Source organism: Pagrus pagrus, assembly GCF_965226575.1.
Source record: "Pagrus pagrus genome assembly, chromosome: 8".
Lineage (NCBI taxonomy): Eukaryota > Metazoa > Chordata > Actinopteri > Spariformes > Sparidae > Pagrus > Pagrus pagrus.
In genome coordinates this window covers 22,654,340-22,673,794 of record NC_140192.1, presented here as the reverse complement: position 1 = coordinate 22,673,794, position 19,455 = coordinate 22,654,340, and the positions used below count along the sequence as shown (strand labels likewise).

The 19,455-nt window shown below is 43.6% G+C and overlaps 1 protein-coding gene across 8 annotated transcripts in view; it reads left to right on the top strand.

Moving 5' to 3' along the window:
* mef2cb (myocyte enhancer factor 2cb) overlaps nucleotides 1-19,455 on the top strand; it is a 71,962-nt gene that overhangs the window by 4,770 nt on the left and 47,737 nt on the right. For 7 of the 8 annotated variants that reach the window (XM_084360727.1, XM_084360726.1, XM_084360725.1 and 4 more), the window contains one exon: nucleotides 3,669-3,801. The gene's annotated coding sequence lies outside the window, so the exon portion shown is untranslated. Of the gene's footprint in view, nucleotides 1-3,668; nucleotides 3,802-5,640; nucleotides 6,130-19,455 lie in introns of those variants that run through there. The other variant, XM_084360722.1, reaches the window with a different exon arrangement.

Sequence of the window (19,455 nt, the reverse complement as noted above, 5' to 3'; positions counted from 1 at the left end):
TCAAGTGAATTAATCTGCAGATATCAAGCCTGAATAATTGAACAACCTATGTAGTCAACAGCTGCTCTTTGGATCCTAAACAGCCTAAAGTCATTTATTTAACGTCATTAAATTAAAGAGGTGGATCTTTGATCCATATGGAATATTAAAAAACATGTTGAATAGGTGACACAGCCTCATTAAGATTAGCAAGTATGTGTGTCAGTGCGTATCTGTATCTACATGTACACGTATACGTGATAGTATCGCAAAGTGAAGAGGCAACAGGTCTGATCAACAGCTCCCCTGCGGCTCTGTGTGTCTCAGCCTGTGAGCGCAGTCACAGGACCATGGGGCTTTTCCTATGATGTAACTGGAGCATCAGGCAGAACAAAGGGAGAGCTTGTTGTTCAGCTTGTGCCTCATCCATAATGCATAAAAGGTGTACAGACAGAAAACTGTTGGTTAAACACGACACATGCAAATCACCAGTGCTGTCTCTCGCTTGACACTGCTCAGTGAGGGGTCGTTATGTGGTCATTACAGATTCAGAGGCCTCCTGACTTTGTTATTAATGCAATCGAGTCTGTTACGTACGGTTTGATCCGACAGGGTGCTGTTCTGAAAGTGAACTGTAAGAACAAGGAAATGTATGAAATGCTACAGTGAATTTCATGCTGGCCAGACAGTTAATGGCTAAACCACACAGAAAAACTGTATTATTGAAAATAAGGCTTTGTGTGGTTTCACTGAAAAATGAGTCATGCCATAATGGAACACAGCAGCTAATGATAAGTAGACTGAACTTTTATTTTATTTTTGCTTTGCTTTTTTTCTTACTTAGACGGGAATTACAGCCGACCGAAGCTGTAAGTTACAGAGCTGGTTTATGAGATATGTGGGATCACAAAGTTCAAAATCTGTTCATTGTAGAGACTTTTTCTTTTTGTTATTCTAAAGTGGTACAGATGAAAAGTAGTGATATTACTGTATTATATATTTAATAAGCTGTCATTAATGTACGAAACCTCTCACAGTAACATATTTACATAAAACATATGCATGTATATCAAAATAGATTATATTTACATACAACTTCTGCAAAGGCAATAACCACGAGGCGGTACTATATGGTTCTGACACAGAAAAGAGTTTGAGCATCCTGCTTTACTGCTTTCATTCAGAGGTAGAATCAAGGTAATATTGCCTGCAAACTTAATTTATTAAGGGCAATTTAACCTTTATATCACAAAAGCTCATTTGAGTGTACAAATAAATACTTCCCCGGAATCCTGAATTTCTTTGTTTTATATGTTTTGTAATATGAGGACATATGATTTCAGTTAATTAAAAGAGATTTTCTCACCTTTCCAGCCCTAATTACACTGTACAGTGGTACAATTCCTGCGACTGTAATTACCGATGATATTGCCCTCTGAGTTTCATTATAAACCTTATTAATAAGGAGCTCCAAATCACGCGCAATATAACGTTTGGATTGACTTACACAAAGACCAAGCAGGCGCAGATCGGCAGGGAAATGTCTCTCATCTCTCCCTACAAAGCGTGAGATGACTTCTAAAGTGGGTTTGTTTTTACCTGAGAACAGAACCCAGATGTTCAGGCAGATCAAGTCCCGTAAAATATGGACGTCATCTGTTAACACGAACAAAGACTGGATGTAAGAGAGTGTGGTTGAAATGTGATCTATTGTTTTTAAAAAGTGTAAATTATTTGTCATAAAAACACTCTTATTGGGTCGATGCTGGCCTCTGAATTATGGATCCGGACTAGTCGTTGTCATATATAACATTTATAAATGCGTTATTTGTTATATTTGTAAATTATTTCTTTGTTTTACTCATTTGATTTCTTCAGGCTGACATGATGTCCTCCCAGTTTCACCTACAGTTTAATATTTTTGAGCAGAATTCAATGATACGTGACAGTGTAAATGCTTTTTCTGAGGCTTTTCAACAATAACATTTCAGAGGAAAACTTAATATATTTATTCATAATATTTCAATTGAATATCAACATGATGTATTAAGACTCCAGTCTAAAAATATTAGTATTGGGGCTGCACCTCAAGCACCGATATTGGTTTACCCTTAAGACACAAGCAGACACACACAAACACCTACACACATGTGCCGAAGTAAGATCTATAGATTCCCAGCTGAGCTTTTGAGTTAAATTGGCCTGCAGGTCTTTCTGTACCCCCTGTGAAGAGTTTGGTCGTCACATCATGTAGCATCAATCTAATGTCAAAACAGCAAATGTGTCTCAAATTCATTAGGGAACGAGCGCAGGAAGAATGACTGAAAGCAGTAAATACCAAAGAAAGCTGGAAGCAGCCTCAGACATGTCTAACATGCAACAAATGTGTCTCGCAGTGCGTCCGCAATAGCTGGTTAATTCTCAGGAGCAGTGAGGCAGAGTGCTTGACAACATCATCTACTGTGACAGGCAGATTGTGTTTTCACGTGAGCATGATCGACAACAGATTGCACTGAGCCCGGGCTGTTCCTGTTTGCCCTGGAAATGTGTTTGTGTTTATCTTTTGCTTGAGCGAGGCATTCCTTTCTTTCTCTCTCCGTAACAAAAAAAAACACACATTTTCAGACGAGCTGCTCTGCATGTGTGTGTGTGTGTGTGTGTGTATGTGTGTGTGTGACACATGCTATGAAGTGACTGCCAGGAGAGGCTTAAGGAACAATCCAAGCAAGATCAATATCAGCAAACCGCACTTATGTGTTTGACTTAACATGCAGTCGCAGTTTCCCCTCCTCTCTTTTTATGCACGGCCGATGCCAAACCTCACGAAATTGCATTTACCCAGAAGCCTAAAGTGTGTGTATACACACTGTGACATATTTGAAATTGCATAATTGTTTTGGCAAACTGTTGATTTTTCTCCACCAGGCTGTGATCAGACTGTCAACCCACATTTTGACACACACTCACACACTCACCTCGCAACGTAAGTTCAGGATTGCGCTTGCAAGCGGGAGGGACGACGGCTAATGAAAGTTCCAAATAGCAATAAAAACTAATAATCTAGTTGATTTTAATAATGGGGGAAATACTTTGGCTTAAGATGAAACATATTCCACAATCTACAGTATTTACATTGTCAGTGTGTTTGTTCACACTTCTTGTAAAGGCGTAATGTGACAAACCCTGAACGACATAATACAATGTAACAATAATCTGACTATAATGCTTTGAGCTGTTTGAACCGTATTCTGATTCAGCCGTAGACTCCCACTTGGTAATCTCAAGAGCAAAATATACAGTGGGTCGTCCCTACTTTGCATTAAACGCGTGAGCATAGAATGAGGCTGTTAGTATGCCTTCACTATAAGTTTATCCCTGTAGACAACTCAGACAGTCTTTTATGAATATGCATAAGCCGGTGTTTGCCTCGTTTAATGATTTTTCACCATTCAAATATATTCAATCCACCTACCCCCCAGTTACTATTCCTCTCTATTTCATATGGCCATTAAACACACAAACACACAAGCGCACACACACACACACACATACACACTCACACAAGTATCTATGCATAGATCCAGCTCACTCACTATGTGCAAGGTGCATGCTAACAATTACCATTTCACTGGCAGGTTTGCGCTCTCTTCTCCCCCCTCACGCTTTCCCAATGTTACCTCTCCTCCCAGGTGCCAACCAAAGACAACCTCAAGATTTGTGAACACTGAGAGGACCTCTCCGATGAATCGCTGACAGGCAACTTAGAAAGCTGCAAGACCGAGGGGCACGCACAAGACGGCAGACGAAGGAACACTGAACGTGGTATGTACCATCACGCCCATAGGTGTCCATATGTACTGTACACGCTTAGCTGGGAGGAGGGAATTGTTTCTGTTGAGGGTGTCGAATCTGTTTCTTTCATACACGCGGGTATGTGATGCCATTGATATCTGCCATGTTGCGTTTATGAACCCACTGTGTCTAACAGACTTCACCTTATTGATTATTATGGAGGTCTGAGGGCCAGAGGAAATGCTATTAAAGATTAAAGGGTCAGGTGATGTGAAGGTGGTATCCCGAGTCATCAGACACCAGCGGCTTCGGTTACAGGCTGTAATGTCCGCCCGTCAAGCAGATTAGCCAGCTTGATTTATTTATTAACAGATTTCATGTCCCGCCATTTCCTACTGACTGACTGACTGACTGACTGACTAACTGCATACATGGCCTATGCTTTACAGGTGAACTTCAAGGGAAGGTAAAGATTAGGGTGCTGCTTGGTGTCCATTTACACGTCACACAGTCAGTGGTGAGGGGAACGCTTCCCTGTTTGTCTCCTTTTTCGATCGAAAAGTTTATCAAGTGGGATAAGACTAATAGTTTCAGTAAAAAGCGGACTCCCTGACAAGGAAAATTCAAGGGGCTTTAATTTCTTTAGTGTGGAAATGGTTTAGAAAATCAACTCTTTGTGAAAAAAACAAACTTCAAACACTTAAAACCTGAGGACTGATTAATGGAAACTCACGAGTGAGACCTGACGGCGTATCAGAGCACGACAGCCTTCATTCAAGACTGCCATTAAAAGTGTTTAAACTGATACAGCAGCCATATAATGTGAGCATAATAGAACCGCAGTATTACAAGGCCTATCTGGGAAGCATCTCTGCACAGAAAGCCACTGCGCTGCCTGTCTGCGTCTTATCTGAAGTGGCAAACTTGCTGTTCTAATTGTTATCTTCACACTAATAGAGTGGATGTTTTGAAATCATTTGGTCGGATGGATAACGGCTTGGTAATTCCCCCATGCTTACTGTCTGTGTCAGGGCTTATCTGGAGGAGATAGCTGGGTCCTGGAGAATGATTGGCGGCGGCGTGCAGGAGGTGGAAAGTTTTGTAGTGACTCAGAAAAAGAGGCAGCATTCATGGTGCTCAGACAGGGAGAAAGAAATGTTCTGAGAATTGAATTACGGCGTTGTTTGGGGCTTGCTGAACAAGATGTATGAGTTGATCTTACCTTTTTATTGTTGTAAGAATATTATAGTGGAATAAGGAGCCTTAAAATCTCATTTTCCTTATTGGAACATATTATTTTGCCACATTTTCTTGAGCGGAGAGAGATGCCTTTTTTTCCTCTTTCTCCACAGTATTTAGTGTGTCTAAAAACAAGTGTGTTTCAGGAGGTTTGCTGTGCATCCTGTTGATGTTTTTTTCTCGGGTAAGACTGACTCAAGTTTTAGTTTACTTCCCATTTAGTCTGACATGCATGAAACAAGAGGTGAAACTTGACTCTGCCCCAGCATAAACATCGACTTTTGACGTGCTCGGATTCAGCTGCCTAAGGTGGACTGCAGCTGCTTAACGTGCCCTCCGTTGCTTCATTAGTTTAAGCACACATTCCCCCTCATGTTCCTCTAGTGGTCCTCTCTGAGCACTTAATTGCGCGTCCACTCTATCGGGGCTGGCGCGATAATAAAGCATTAAAGAGCCGTGCGTCTTTCATTAAAGTAGAGTTGGGAAATGTGAGCCCGCCCCCTTTTCAGGAGTCAAAAAAAAAAAAAAAAAAAAAAAAAAGACGAGAAGAAGAAGAAGAAGAAGGAGAAGAAGGAGAAAAAATCGATTATTTCTCCTCGCACTGGGAGAGGAGAGGGTTTGGGGAAAGACTCGGTCAGGATTGTGGGAAGGAACAGAATCAGCCTCTTGAACATCACCCATCAAGCTCCAGACGTCCAGCACCACCTCCACCTCCACCACCACCATCGCTGCTCCACCGGGTCCCTCCCTCTCCGCTCACCGGCACCTCGCAGAGAGACCAGGCGAAGCGTCCTCGCCGCCTCCTGAGCAGACACTGTCCGACCAGAGAGAGAGAGAGAGAGAGAGAGAGAGCGAGAGAGAGAGAGAGAGAGAGAGAGAGAGAGTAGTTTCTCTGACATTATAGAGACTCCTTCCACGTACTGTGCGTTACTTTTTTTTTTCCTCCCGGCGACGTCCTCTGCTAAGTTGCGCTCCTGGATTTTAAGTGCGTCTTGGCGAAAGTCCGTCACCGTCAAGCAGCGGCTCCAACCCTCCTGTCACCCGGCCGGACCGAACAACCGGCGGACCGCTTGTTGTTGCCTTTCACTTCACACCGGACAAGATTTCACGCGAAATAAAGTAAGTACCGCGCTCAGCACCACCTTGCCACAAAACATCCACAAGGCACACCATCACCATCTGAGCTTTAGTGTTTATTTTTTTGGATATCCAGAGGGAAACTTAAGGGGGATCTATTCTGACGCGCGCTGCCTCCTCAACTAAAGTACAGGCAACTGCGCCTATTGATTTGTTGTGACCCTGATCGACTCGTGCCGGTGACAACTATGTCACATAATTACAGGCTGACATCAAATAGCTGTTTATGGTCTATTAGGAGGGTCGAGGTCTGGCTCGTGTTTTTAGGCAGCGTTACAGTTTGTGTCGACCTTGTGGAGCTTTCGCGTGTCCACATGCAGGCGCACAGCCCCAAAGCCACAGCTACTGAACAGGCTGCCCTCCTTAATACAGCACAATACAGTATGTTCTCCCAATGCACTGCAGGAAAAGTTAACACCAGCAGTTTAAAAAATGTGGGCTTCAATCTACCTGATGTGGAGAATTTTAACATGTAATATGATAAGAAACTTAAAAAAAACTCAGTCAGAGACATTGGGGGGGAAAAATACATGCAGCTGAGAAGTTTTTAAATTTCAGATAATTTGCTTTATAAAAGGAAAAGAATGCAGGAAAAGCCTCCACACATGAGCTGGCCTCACTTTAAACATATATTATTGTTTAGCAGTTGTTTAACAAACTGAACTGAGGTGCACTTATGAGCACAACCAACACATTAAATCAGGATAACTTACACACAGGCAGCTCTCATAAATAAATTAAAGAAGACCGAGAGATGTAAACATTAATATTTTCCAAATCACAAAGCAGGAGAGCACAGTATGGGAGAGTCGTTTGAACGTTAATTCGCACAGACCCAGTGATATCAGCACTGTAAATCAGTGTTTTAGAGAAGCTTTGGCGAGTTCAGGCTCAATTTGAATTTATCCTCTGTGACTTTGTGATTTAGACTGTTTAGACTTATCTCACTGGAGCGATAAAGATAAAACCATAAGGTGAGTTTTTAGTTCAGTCTCATGTGGGTCAACTGAACCTGTTGCAGTGAGATGATTAATAACGACACCATAATTAACCTGTGGCTACTTTCACAGGTTGCAGCTTTACGTGCAAAATCAGATTTATTTGTTTTAGTGAAGTGCGGACACGAGGCCCACTGATGAAATGTGCAGATGAACCGAGGATGGCTGTAAAATTTTAAATACACTCCAGCACACTTCGTTTTTAATTTAGACCGGTTGTGGAACAGTCCGGGCTGTGTGCATTTAACTCACGCTCGTTAATGTGAGAATATAGGTAAATCTCTGCAGCCATGTTCTTGTGAATTTGTTATTTTTAAATCACCGAAATAAATACGGCCATTTTTTGCCTGTGAATTAAGAGACAGCCACAGTCTCTTAAATTTAATAAAACTGATATATTATTAATGACATTTTCAGATCCGTAAGAACTTCCAAATGTGAAATTCCGCTTTATTAGTGAGCTCTGTGGAAAAGTACACATTTTTAAGTGATAAAGTGTTGCTGTCTGCTCTAACTCTACTGCCTAATTTGCGACTCTGTGAAAAGCGTTCTGCATGCCTTCAGTCATTTACTGCCTGATTGCTTTTCACAGTTAGTTTAATTTGGAAAAAAAAAGAGAGAAAAAAGATACAGCCTATATAAAGCCTATGCAACATTTGAGATATCTGATTAATTTTTAAGATGATGTAGTGTGCTGTGCATTTCTTTTTCCAATCCTTTCTGCTCTTATATATGAGTCGTTCACTCATGACAAAATTTATAAAAAGTGAATATTACTGTGCAAAGATTTTAACACATGGCCTTCCCTCATCTTCCCATCGTCAATGAAGTTGTTCTGTGTGGCCTGTCTGGCCTGTTGCTCTCTTGGGACTTAGCGTTAGGTTAATCCGCTCAGAGGAAGGTGAGCGCTCGCATGTGGACCCACGATTACACACAGAGGACTCTGTCAGCCAAGCTCTGTAATCTCATAGGCCCTGTACAAACACACACACACACGCGCATGCACGTATGCAGTCGCACACACACACAAATGCATAGACAAAAGCATGGTCTGCCTCCTCTCTGTTCCTCTCTCTCTGTCTTTCTGTCAGGCACACACACACACACACACACACACATGCACACACTGACACCCACAATATCTGGGCTGCGCTGCTTTTGTTTCTCTTATTCTCTTCAGACCTCTCCCTCTTGACAAATCATTTGGGATTTTGGGCGCTGATTCACAAAACCAACAGTGACAACACACTCTTACCCTTCTCACAGAGAGGGATTAGAAGGTCACGTGTCCCTCTGATTGGCCAGGGCATTGAGCCGATTGTCAGGGCACTTTGCTGTACACCAGGGGCTCAGTGAAGCTTTAGTTAAGTGAAGGGAATGGACACATTGTGTGCCATGGTCAGGCTTCCTTTTGCCATGTGTTTTAAAAGTGCTCAGACAAAATCAGCCCAGGATAGGCTATTGCTTATATCTTTAATCGTGAATGTCTCATACAAGGCTCATTAATGTGTGAACACTTATCTGAGTGCTGTAAAATATGTGCTATCAAGCCTTAAAAAAGGAGTGAAGTATACCACTGTGCCGCCTCAGAGGATAGACGTTTAATACTGTACAGAAGGCACATTTCAAGATTCCCTCCTAATGGAAAACCAGATCTGTGAAAACATTAATCTTAATGGAAACATCTGAAGCATTTATGTTTAAGCAAATAATTTAATAGCCCCTTTTGCTATGCTTTAAAGTTTTTTTTTTTCGCTAATGGTTTCAAATATTTTGGAAGGGGTTTGCAGAGTTTGCTCAGTTAAACATCAGTAAAACACTCATTTGCAGATTGCTGGTTGGCAAGATCTGCAGGTAGATATTGAAGTACTGTAATTGGACTTCATGCCCTTTGGCTCAAACGAGAAGGTAATATAAGAGTCAATTGTAGAGAATCATATTTAAACCGTCAAGAGACATCGCTGTATATCCTGTAAATATTGCTCTATATTTTGGTTGATGTACTTTAAAAATAAATCCCACAGTGAGAACCTTAAATAAGACAAAGACAAACTCTGTTTTTAGTAAATTTATCTGACATAATGTGGAAATGTCAAACCCTTTGCCTCGAATAACTTTTTTCTTGCCTGCTTACATGCAGATGAAAACACTTAACTTTAAAAAAAAAAAACAAAAAAAAAAAAACTCAAGGGCTTGTTGTATTCTTGTTTATTGCACAAGGCAGGTGTTCCCTCTTTTGCTACATGGGAGGAAAAGTCTCTTTTTTTCCCCCTTTTCATACATTTTTATAGTACTAATGAAAAGCGCAGAGCTCAACCTCACCATGTGTTTATTCACTCATTTCCAACAGATCTCCCTTTCATTGTCCTAACTGTTGTGCATGTTAGAAATGTTTACCCAAATGTTTCTTTGCCTTAGGAGCACTTTCAGTATATTTTCGTAAGAGCTGCAATTACTCGCAAAACTTAAAAAATAATAATCTAAAGTAAATAACACAGTCCTTGAATGGTTTATGGCGGGTTGAATGCATATATTTGAATATGTCCTGGTTTTTGCATAATGATGCAAAGTCTTCTTCTGTCTCTATCTAGTAATTAGCGGTGACGTTCAGCAACTTTCTCTGTATGCTGTAAGTGGATGGGGGTGTATGGGGTTTGTTCACTGGGGTGTTAAAGATCACAGAGGAATATATCAGCCTTTGATGTTTAATTGTATTGTAAAACACACTTTAGAATATTTCTGCATAAAGTAGACTTCTGGCTGTGCTGTGCTTTGTGTTTGCTGTTTCTTTGTGTGTTTGTCTGTCAGTATGTGGTGTGTGTCTGGGAGGTATCTGTGTGTGTGTGCGCGCGCGCGTGCGTTCAAGTTTGTGCCATGTCTCCGTCTGTTTGCGCGTCGGAATGTTTGTGCTTTTGTGTTTTTTTGTCGGAGTTTTGTGAGGTTGTTGCTGGTGTATATTCAAATGAACACGCGTGTGTTTCTCTTTCTCCTTTATCCTCGCACTGAAGAGGGTCGGATTTGATGTCTTGGATGATGGAGCAGTCTGGAAAACAGTGTCAGTGTGAGCGCCGAAAAGGCAAACTGAGAAGACAGATGCACAGGGAGACAGAGAAAGACACACACGGAGAGAGAACGCAGAGCGAAATGTATTTGAGCTCAGGCGACTTCAGAAGATTTGGCCTCTGATCGGGTATTCTTCGTTAAACAGTGATGCTTTCGTGATGTCATGCCTAACACACTGATCTAGATGAACAGGATGTCCTGCCTTCTTCTTCCTGTTTCCTGCTTCCTGCCCGGCCTGCGGGTCATTATGGCAGCAGCTGCCTGCTGGGTGGTCTGTGCTCAGCAGTGCTGACCACACAATCATATCGTCAGCTGCAGCCCACCTAAAGAGACACCCTAAACACCTCACCATACTTGAGGCCTGCTCCCTGGAATATTTGGACAGAGAGAGAGTCCTGGCAGACGAGGAGGCTGGAGGAGTGCAGGGAGCAGAGGACTTTGAATGATAAGACAAAGAGAAACATTTAGAGTGAAACAGAGGTTGGATTTCTTTGTCCAAACATAGGATAGTTCAGATCAGGCTGAATGCCTCAGCATTGAGACGTAGAGGTTAAAATAAGAGTTAACACATTGTAAATGCTTTCATTAACTGCTCCACGAGACACCTACTATAGTTGCCTTCCTGTGTGATTTCACATTTGTATTTTTGGTTGCAGGCAGCCTAGTTTGTACGGTGTATATGTGAAATACCTGCTCTAAACTTAACTCAAGTCCAGAATGAAATGGGAATCCTTTTTTAAGCGTTAGTTTAAGGGAGACATGTCTGCTGTCTGTGTGTGTAAATCTAGCAACAGAACGCATTTTCCTCTTTAAAACACACTACCTGACCTGTGAACAGTGAGGGGGCAACTTCTTATCCCCTAATATATTTTCAAAGAGCGACCTCTCCCCCTTTTCATCATCTCCCTTCAGTGTGGCACACATTTGGATCACACCCAGTGCCAAAAAAAAGAAAAGAGGTGTGCAGAAGTGGGGAGAGTGAGAGAAAAAAAAAAAAAAGAAAACGTAGAAATGTTTTCCAGAGGCTGTAATTTATCTTTGTCACGACGGCAACATAGCCGAGTCATTCTGCAACATAGTCCGGTGAGACGCACAGAGGTAGCTCTGTGCCTTGGCCTCACACAAGCTCACATCCATCTGAAACCTGCTCACTCCACAATCTGCGCCGCTGCAGCCACTGCTCCCCATCCACGCTGCTGATGAGCTTCACATTGCTATCGCGTATTTTTAGCAGATCTTGTGTTCACACTGGATTCAGGAGGAATGAGGTCTTGAATTTTACCCAGTCAGGCTTTTGTGCGAGGTGACTCTTGTAATGAAACAGTGTCGAAATAAATTGCCGGTAATAGGCAACGCGATTGATAAATCCATCTCCTTTTTCTCCGCTCTAAGACAGAATATTAGAGTCTTAAATATGGTATTTATTTCGTGCCTTAAAGTCTCCAACACCAGGAGGTTCACCGTTCAACTCCGGGGGGACCGGGCTGTTGAAAATGCTGTTAACACCATCTAAGTCGAGAAACAGCTATATAAGAATCCACGCTCAGTGCTCTCCCTCTTCCGCAGAGCACACAGCTTAACCAGGCGGTGTCCTGCCAAAGTCCACACCAGTGTTCCTTTCCACTGTCATCTGTGCCATTCCCACACCAAAGGCCAGCCTATAAAAGAATGCGCAGCACAGGACTGTTTTGAATGCTGGCATTACTTTACTGGCCAAGAAAAGTCATAAAGAAAGCAGGACAAAGGCATTTTTTTTTAAAAAAGGGGGAAAAAAAAACAACTTTTCAGCTAAAGTGCATCTGAAATCAAACTTAATAACACACAATAACATACAGCAATATGAAGCGGCCTGGGGGGTGGAGAAGGGTGAAGCAACGCCCCCCCACACACCCTTTTTCTCTCACTCCGTCAATTTTTTTTTTTCCCTTTTCTTTTACATTTCTTTCGTCCCGGCTCCTTACTGCCCCGTGATGTATGGCTTTTTCCTACAGTGGCTCTTCCAAAGTGCAGCTCGTGATGTCATTAATTTTATTCATACTTTATGGATGCTCTGTCTGGAAAAAAAAAAAAAAAACGAGAGAAAAGGGACGATGTGAGGAAAGAGAGAGGAAGAGAAAGAGAGCGGCCTAGAGAGAGAGAGGGAGAGAGGAGAAGGGATGGTGTTGCGGAAGGAGATTTTCAGTGCAGTTGCATGTATAATGAATGAGGGGGCACTTTGTTTGAAACTCCAGCCCGGCGCTTCACTTCAAGGTTTGCTGGGCAGAGTGGGGCCTTGTGATCTCACACCAGCCACTCGCTTTATCCTGCCAATAGATGCTTTCACCTGGCACTGTGGTTCGACCCAGTGGAAAAACAAATAACCTTGTGTGTGTATAAAAGAAACACAGAGGGAGAGAGAGGGAGGGAGACAGCACTGACAATGGAACAAGGGGTTGGGTGGAAAGGGTGAGGAGCGGGTGAGAGAGGAAAGAGGTGAGTTTGTATAACAGCAGCGGTGCAATGACGCCCAGACGATACTGAGGAGAATACTGGCACCCAGCCCACACTTCCTAAATAGTGCTCTCTACAGAAATAGCTCAGCCTTGATATTGACTTTTGTCTGCTGTGCATGTGTGTGTGTGGACGTGCACGTTTGAGCATGCTCAGTAGGAGGACAGAGATGGTTTCATTGTCTGATGAGGAGTTATTCACTTTGTTAGCGTCCGTTGTTAATGGATAGTTTTTTATCTGATCTTTGTGCGTGAGCGAAGGAGTGAGCCGCCTTTATTCTTTGGGATAAAAATGGCCTCCGTCTTATTTTTGGCCTCGCGCTGGACTCATGGTTTTATAAATAGCTGAGGAAGTGCGGGGGATACCTGTCGTGGCTCCAGCCTCCCTCCAGCTCCAGAGTCCCAGCGCCTTCCACGTCACATCCATCCACCGCCGGCCCAATCCGGGCCACGGCGGAGCAGCCCCCTCGAGGGGCCGAGCAAACAGGATGGGACTCAAATTGAGGGTGTGAGAAAATCAGTCTCTGGAGTAAAACACAAACAGGCTTGTGGTCCAGCGTGAGCAGCCGAGCCGGCGCTGTCAGATTTCGTAAAGTACGGATTTTCTTCTTACAAACACTGAGCGGGCTTTAAGAGAAGTGTCAAGATGGCAACAGAATAGAATGTCGTCAAAATGAGAGCTGTGTTTTTCAGACACTTAGTCTGAGTGTAAGGTCATAGGGTGGTTTTCTCTCCTCTCTGCCATCTGTATGCCGAGGTGTCTTGTTAATTTCATTTCTGCGTCTCAGGCATATGCCATGTGAAGAGCACTGAGAGTGTTAACTTTCTCTCTTTGCCTCCGACCATACACTGTTTCCCTCACATCCTGCTCTCACTTTCTTATGGCATAATGTGGCTCCACGATCGTGAGGGTAATGAGGGTTTTAGACTGTTGGAGCTCTCAATAAAAGATTGTGTGAACAAACTATCGCTTTACTCATAATAATGATAGGTTTGGGAGTGGAATTGACTTGTTACAGTCTGCATTTCTACACATACATCTAACAATTCTTTATTTCTGAAAAGGTTCAGATGATCCAGTTTCAAATTAATATTTAATGACAACATTATGTTAATTCACGTCATCCTTTACTGAGCATCATATTCCTCGAACCAGCTAATTATTTGGTCTGGAATCCACATTGTTATCCTGAGATGCTCTTTTATCTGTTTTACTGTCATCCGGCACAAGTGTCTGAGTCTGTCTAGTAGAAAGGGGAAAAACAGTACATGTTAAGCCTGTAATTCTCTTAAACATGAGCATCGTTCCTGCTGTATCCTTGCCCGAGATATTGTTCACCCTCTAAATGAGTGGCACTCTACATCTTGGCCAGTGGCCACTCACAGTAGGGCCCCCATAATCATATTGGGAGTGGGACAGAAAGATGAAGAGAGGGAGGAAGAAGAGAGAAATCTTTGAAAAGCTTTGCTGCCCTTCGTGAACTGTCTCTTTACACGGCAAAAGAGAAATCATTCCCTTTTTTTTTTTTTTTTCTTATCGAACGTGCTTTTTACTCCCTAACTCTGTGAAGGGAATTGTGCTGCCTGTTATTAATGTGCTTTTGACAGCTTAATTTGATAAGCGGGCTACTTGTTAAAGAAGCCTTGGATTGTTCTCATAGAAAGAACACGCTTTTTTTTCCCTCCCATGTTCTTCAAAATGCTGCCGCACAGTCTGTCGATGACCCAGTTCTGAGAGATGGTCGAAAAACAAGGAAGAGCAGAGCAAAATCCACAGGGAAAAGGAAGGAGAGAAGGCAAGAGGGTAGCGGGAGAGCGAGAGAGAAAGATAGAGAGAGACGGGATACTATAAGTAAGAAGGGCACTTGTGGGAAGTTGACTCAAATGCTTTTTCTTTCTTCTCTCTCCCTCTCGCCTCCTCCTCACTCTTCCTCCTCCTGCACTGAGCAGCCTACCTTCTTGGGCTCCTCTTCCCCTGCAGCCTAATCGGAAGAGAAACGCTGGGAACGATAACAGGGATTAGCTTCCACTGCTCGCCAGCTCCCCTTGGTTAAGTACACGTGTAATGAGTTGTTTATTTGGGATAATGCACAGTAGGCGCAGCAGAAGCCCAGAGCTGCCCTCAGCCTCCCTCCTCCTCCTCTGCTTACATAGACACACAACAGAAAATATGTAAGTTACGCAAATGTATAAGACGCGCGGTAAAGCAGCAGTGCGCTCGCGGAATAGGTGGTGTGAACACTGACGTGCGCAGGTATGTGCAAATACATACATTCACACACTCAACGCTCCTACAAACACACCCACCCATACAAATTCCCACACACAGCTGTGATGCAGGTCACTTGCTGTGCAGGGTTGAGAGGGAGAGAAGCAGGGAGTTGGGTTCAGAGTGTGTTTGTGTGTGTGTGGGGGTGGTGGTGGTAGGGGGTAATGTTCTCAGGCCTTCCTTGGGTCATAAGGCTAGGGGATTTTTCTCAGGGTGAGGAGAAGGGGAAGAAACTGAATGATATGAGAAAAAATGAAGGGAAGGAACCAAGAAGGGGAAAAGGGATATGTTGTGCCCGCTAGTCTGTGCATGTGTTCGATGTTTTTGCGTGCGCGCGCGCCAAGTTTGTGTGCATGTGTGTATGTACATGAAGTGGAAAAAGCTGTTGCCTCGTGGAGGGGACGTGCTCTGCTATCATTAGCTGTGGGAGGGGGGGGGAGGAGGGGGCAGGCGAGGTTATGTGAACGGTGCAGCTGTGCGCGCAGCAGAGGGATTTGAGTGGAGGGGGGGAACTCCAGGCAGCCAGGTCCTTCACTGAGCCACCAGCTCGCAACGCAGAAGAGAAGAGACGAGAAAAATTCAACCAAAGCAGCGAGCCCTGTGAACCAAACACAACTCGCCGCCGCCCCCTCTGTCCGACGTCCCTCCATCCCCCACTCCTTCACTCCTCCGCTCCTCCACTCTAGCCTTTTACTTCCCAAATAGGAAAAATAAATAAATAACGATTGATGCCTGATGGAAAGGATAAAAGTGCAAGAGAGAGGAAGAGGAGGAAAGAAGAAACAAGTCATGATTTATATATAGCGTAGGGTATGCTTTTCGGGCCATTTGTGGTTTTGTTGTCTATTTTCAGTCAAAATATCTTCCATTTAATAATAATAATTATTATTATTATAATAATAATAATATAATAATAAAAGTCTGTATTAGGAATACAGAATTCTTGCTCAAGTTTGCTGCCTTGTTGTTCAGGGGGATTTCCCCTCGACTTGATGTACAATTCCAAAAGCACTCAAATTTGTTTAAAGCTTCCTCCCCGCCTCTCTTATTTTGCTCGCTGAAAGAGTCAGAGCCCACGTAGCGAAGGATGGCGCGGCATACGAAGACCCAAACTCGCTTGTCAGCCCGTGTGATCAGTCGCTGTAGAGAGACAAGGCAGAGGTGGCTGAGAGACGACAGAACACAGAATGGCATCGGCGTGCACTGCTAATGCATTCAGCCTGCCACCGTATCCAACAACAAGGCAAAATATCACACAACTCACTTCACAAGATGTTCCTACAACAACAACATCAACAATAACAGACACATAAATGCGCACACACGCGCAGACACACAGTCGCACGCAGCCGCGCACACATGCATAAATAACCACACGCAGCATGTTAAAAACCAACCATGAGGAACAGGAATTTGAAAGCAAACAAACAAGTCAGAATGTAAGCAACTTGTCTGAGACTTTGTGACAGAAAAATAAATGAAAAAATGAAAAAAACATGTTTTGTTTTATAAGAAAGGGAGCTAAATTGCTGTGTTGCACCAGGTATTCTTTTTTCTTTCTTTTTTTTCCTTTTTTTTCCACTTTTTTTTTTTTTCAAGTGCAAAAAAACAAAGAAGTTCCTGGCAGATTTGAGCTCGACTGTGAACTATGTTAAGCACAATGGTGAGCGCTGAGCTAAAAATAGAGCACGGTCAAACAGCGGTAGCGCTTTGGCAAGAGGGGTCATCTCCTTGTGATACAGTGGCCTTCGCTGTAGCCACATATTGAGAGCAGAGGCACTCTGCCAAAGCTTGTAGCTTCACAGCAGTAATTTAATATTTGTTTGTCTCTATTATTTCATTCTCCCCCTCTCTCCTTCCCCCGCTCGCTCTTGCTTATGGGGGTTAAGTAACAGTAAGCTTTATCAGATTACTGGGTCTGAGGTCTCTTTCAAAGCTCTCTTTGCCATCTTGATTTTGTGCAGCTGTGCAGACTCTTTAATCATACGCTATCTTTTTTCACTCGCCCTCCCCTCTCCTCCACCCGTCTTCTCGTCGTCCCTCCTCCCTTAACATATGTTAATTGGCTGCTTTCTGTGACAAATTATGAGCGCTCGCTTTGATGAGGTCGGGTTGTGATGGTGCTGGGAGTGGAGTACAGTGGAACTGCCAGACCCTCGCCGGTTCCCCCTTAACCACTCCAAAAAGAAGCGCGGCACCCAGCCGACGACTAATGAGAGGCTTGGGCTGGGTCTGGCCCGGCTCTGGCCTTGGTGGGGCCACTCCCCTAAACAGAGGCTGATCTGTAGGTAGCGTACGCCGCAACACACCCTCCACAATCTGTACAACCGTTTGCCTCATGCACCCCACCGCCGGCTCTCCTCTGGGAGGGCTGGGAGAGTAGCTCAGACCGTGTGCCAAAAAAGATCCATAATCGTGAGATACGTTTACATATTCTGTCATTGGAAAAGTTTTTCACTGCAGATTTCTCTTTGATTTCATTTGCGTTCTTTGTGTTTGAAGGCACCCAAATTTGACTTTAAACAAAGCACAGGAACTTAAGTATAGATACAATTTGTGTCTCAATTTACATTGTGTGTGTGTGTGTCTCTGCGGTGAAGAGAAAGTGCTTGGAAACATTATACCAGCCCTCCTTAAACAAACACTAACAGTGGAACAGTCTCTGTTTAATGATGCGCAGCGTCAACAGGGAAACAATGCTCAACAATAATCAGCACAATCAGCTTGTGGTAACCAGAAAAAAGTGGAGTGAACCTGACATCATCCTAGTAGGGTTTTTTTTTTTCTACCTCTGTGTTGGGTGGGGTGTCACATTCTGACTCTGTCTCCCTTCAATCTGTCCTACTGCTGCTCTTTCTCTCTGCCACTGTCTCTCTCCTTCTCTGTCACAGTCCCTCTCTCTCCCTACTCTACGATCTAGGTTACTCGGTTTCCTCGCAGAGCACAGGGACCGGAGGAAGAAAAAAAAAAAAATAGAAGGTCGAATCTATGAAGGACATCCTTGTTGAAGTGTGCAACCTTCTACTTCTCTGCAAATTACCCACACGCTGTGCATAGACTCAAAGCAGTGCTGTGGCTCTCAGCCATGCTGCGACCATGGCACGCAGTAGTGTCACAGCGACAGGGAGACGCAGTGATCTTTAGTGTTAACTGTTTTCTTTTTGCTTTTTAAGGTAGAGTTAGAGCTCACCAATGTTCAGCAACTTCAGTATTTCCTTGTAATGGTCACAACTTCAAAAAAAAAATCAAATCACGTAATAGTATCATTCTGGAATCCAGATTTGCTGATGAAGCGAGACAAGGGAAGATAGTAAATTCCACAACTTCCCCATAGATCTGCCCATCTGACTTAGTTTCAACAAACCAAAAAAGGAAATCATTTTATTTGCCTCTTCCCATCAGCAAGTATGCAAAACGTAATGGCCCAAAAGCAAGCTTGCATTTCCATACCCACCAAGCCGATGGACACACACGGATGCACCAGCACACGCACGTACGCACACACACACACACACATACGATACGAGTGTGCTGAAAAGGGTGACAAAATGAAGCTGGTGAAGAAAAAAAGGAAGTGCGCCGGCAACTCGTGGTTTGCGTGAGGGTTAGCCATGTTAGCATTAGCCTGCGGGCCTTAATTGAGGCCAGGAGGGAGCATTTAATAATTGCTGTCAGAAGATCAAATTTAATTCTCCTCTCTTCACAGCCACCACTGCTGTAGGGTAGAGTGAAACAAATTGTCATCAGAGATTTCTAAATGAACAAAGCTTTTAATTAGGGTGATTAGAATGCTGTGGCAAAGAGAAAGAGTAAGGGGTGGAGGGGGGGGATGTGATGAAATCATCAGCGATTCGTCTTAACCGTGATTTCGGGTGTTGATACAGTGCGACGCGGGGTGGGGTGGGGGGGGAGCATTGGAGCCGGGGCACGCGACTACTGGGAAGTTTGCTGTGCTTGAACATAAGTAAGCGTGGCCCATACTGCAGTGTAGCCTCAGCTTTAAACCCCTGACACACACATACACACACTCTCTGCCCTTCTCCCCCCCCACTGGAGAACATTGCTAACATCCTGAGACATTGTCATACTCGGCAGGGAACATAATTGGGTGAATATGTCAGTGCTTTGTGTTCTTAGTGACATGACTCCCGGCTGTTCCTGTGGGGGCGGGGTACACTCATTGAAGGGTTTATACTACAATTCCACTGCGTTGGTTCATTGCTCATTACTTTTTTTTTTTCTCTCTTGTTGCTTGTTTTATGAACATACTAGATAAGCAGGGAATGAGTTATCTGTGCACCTACATGTACACTAGTGAGCATGTGATCATTCATGCACATGTGTGTGTGTGTGCTCATTTTTCTGTTCCCGTCCGTTCAGTGTCAGTGGTCGGTTACACCTGGGTCCTGCGGTGCTCGTTGCATCATGTGAATTGAGACAGTGGTTTGCACTCACTGTAAAACATGACCTGTGGCAGAGCACTGTGAGC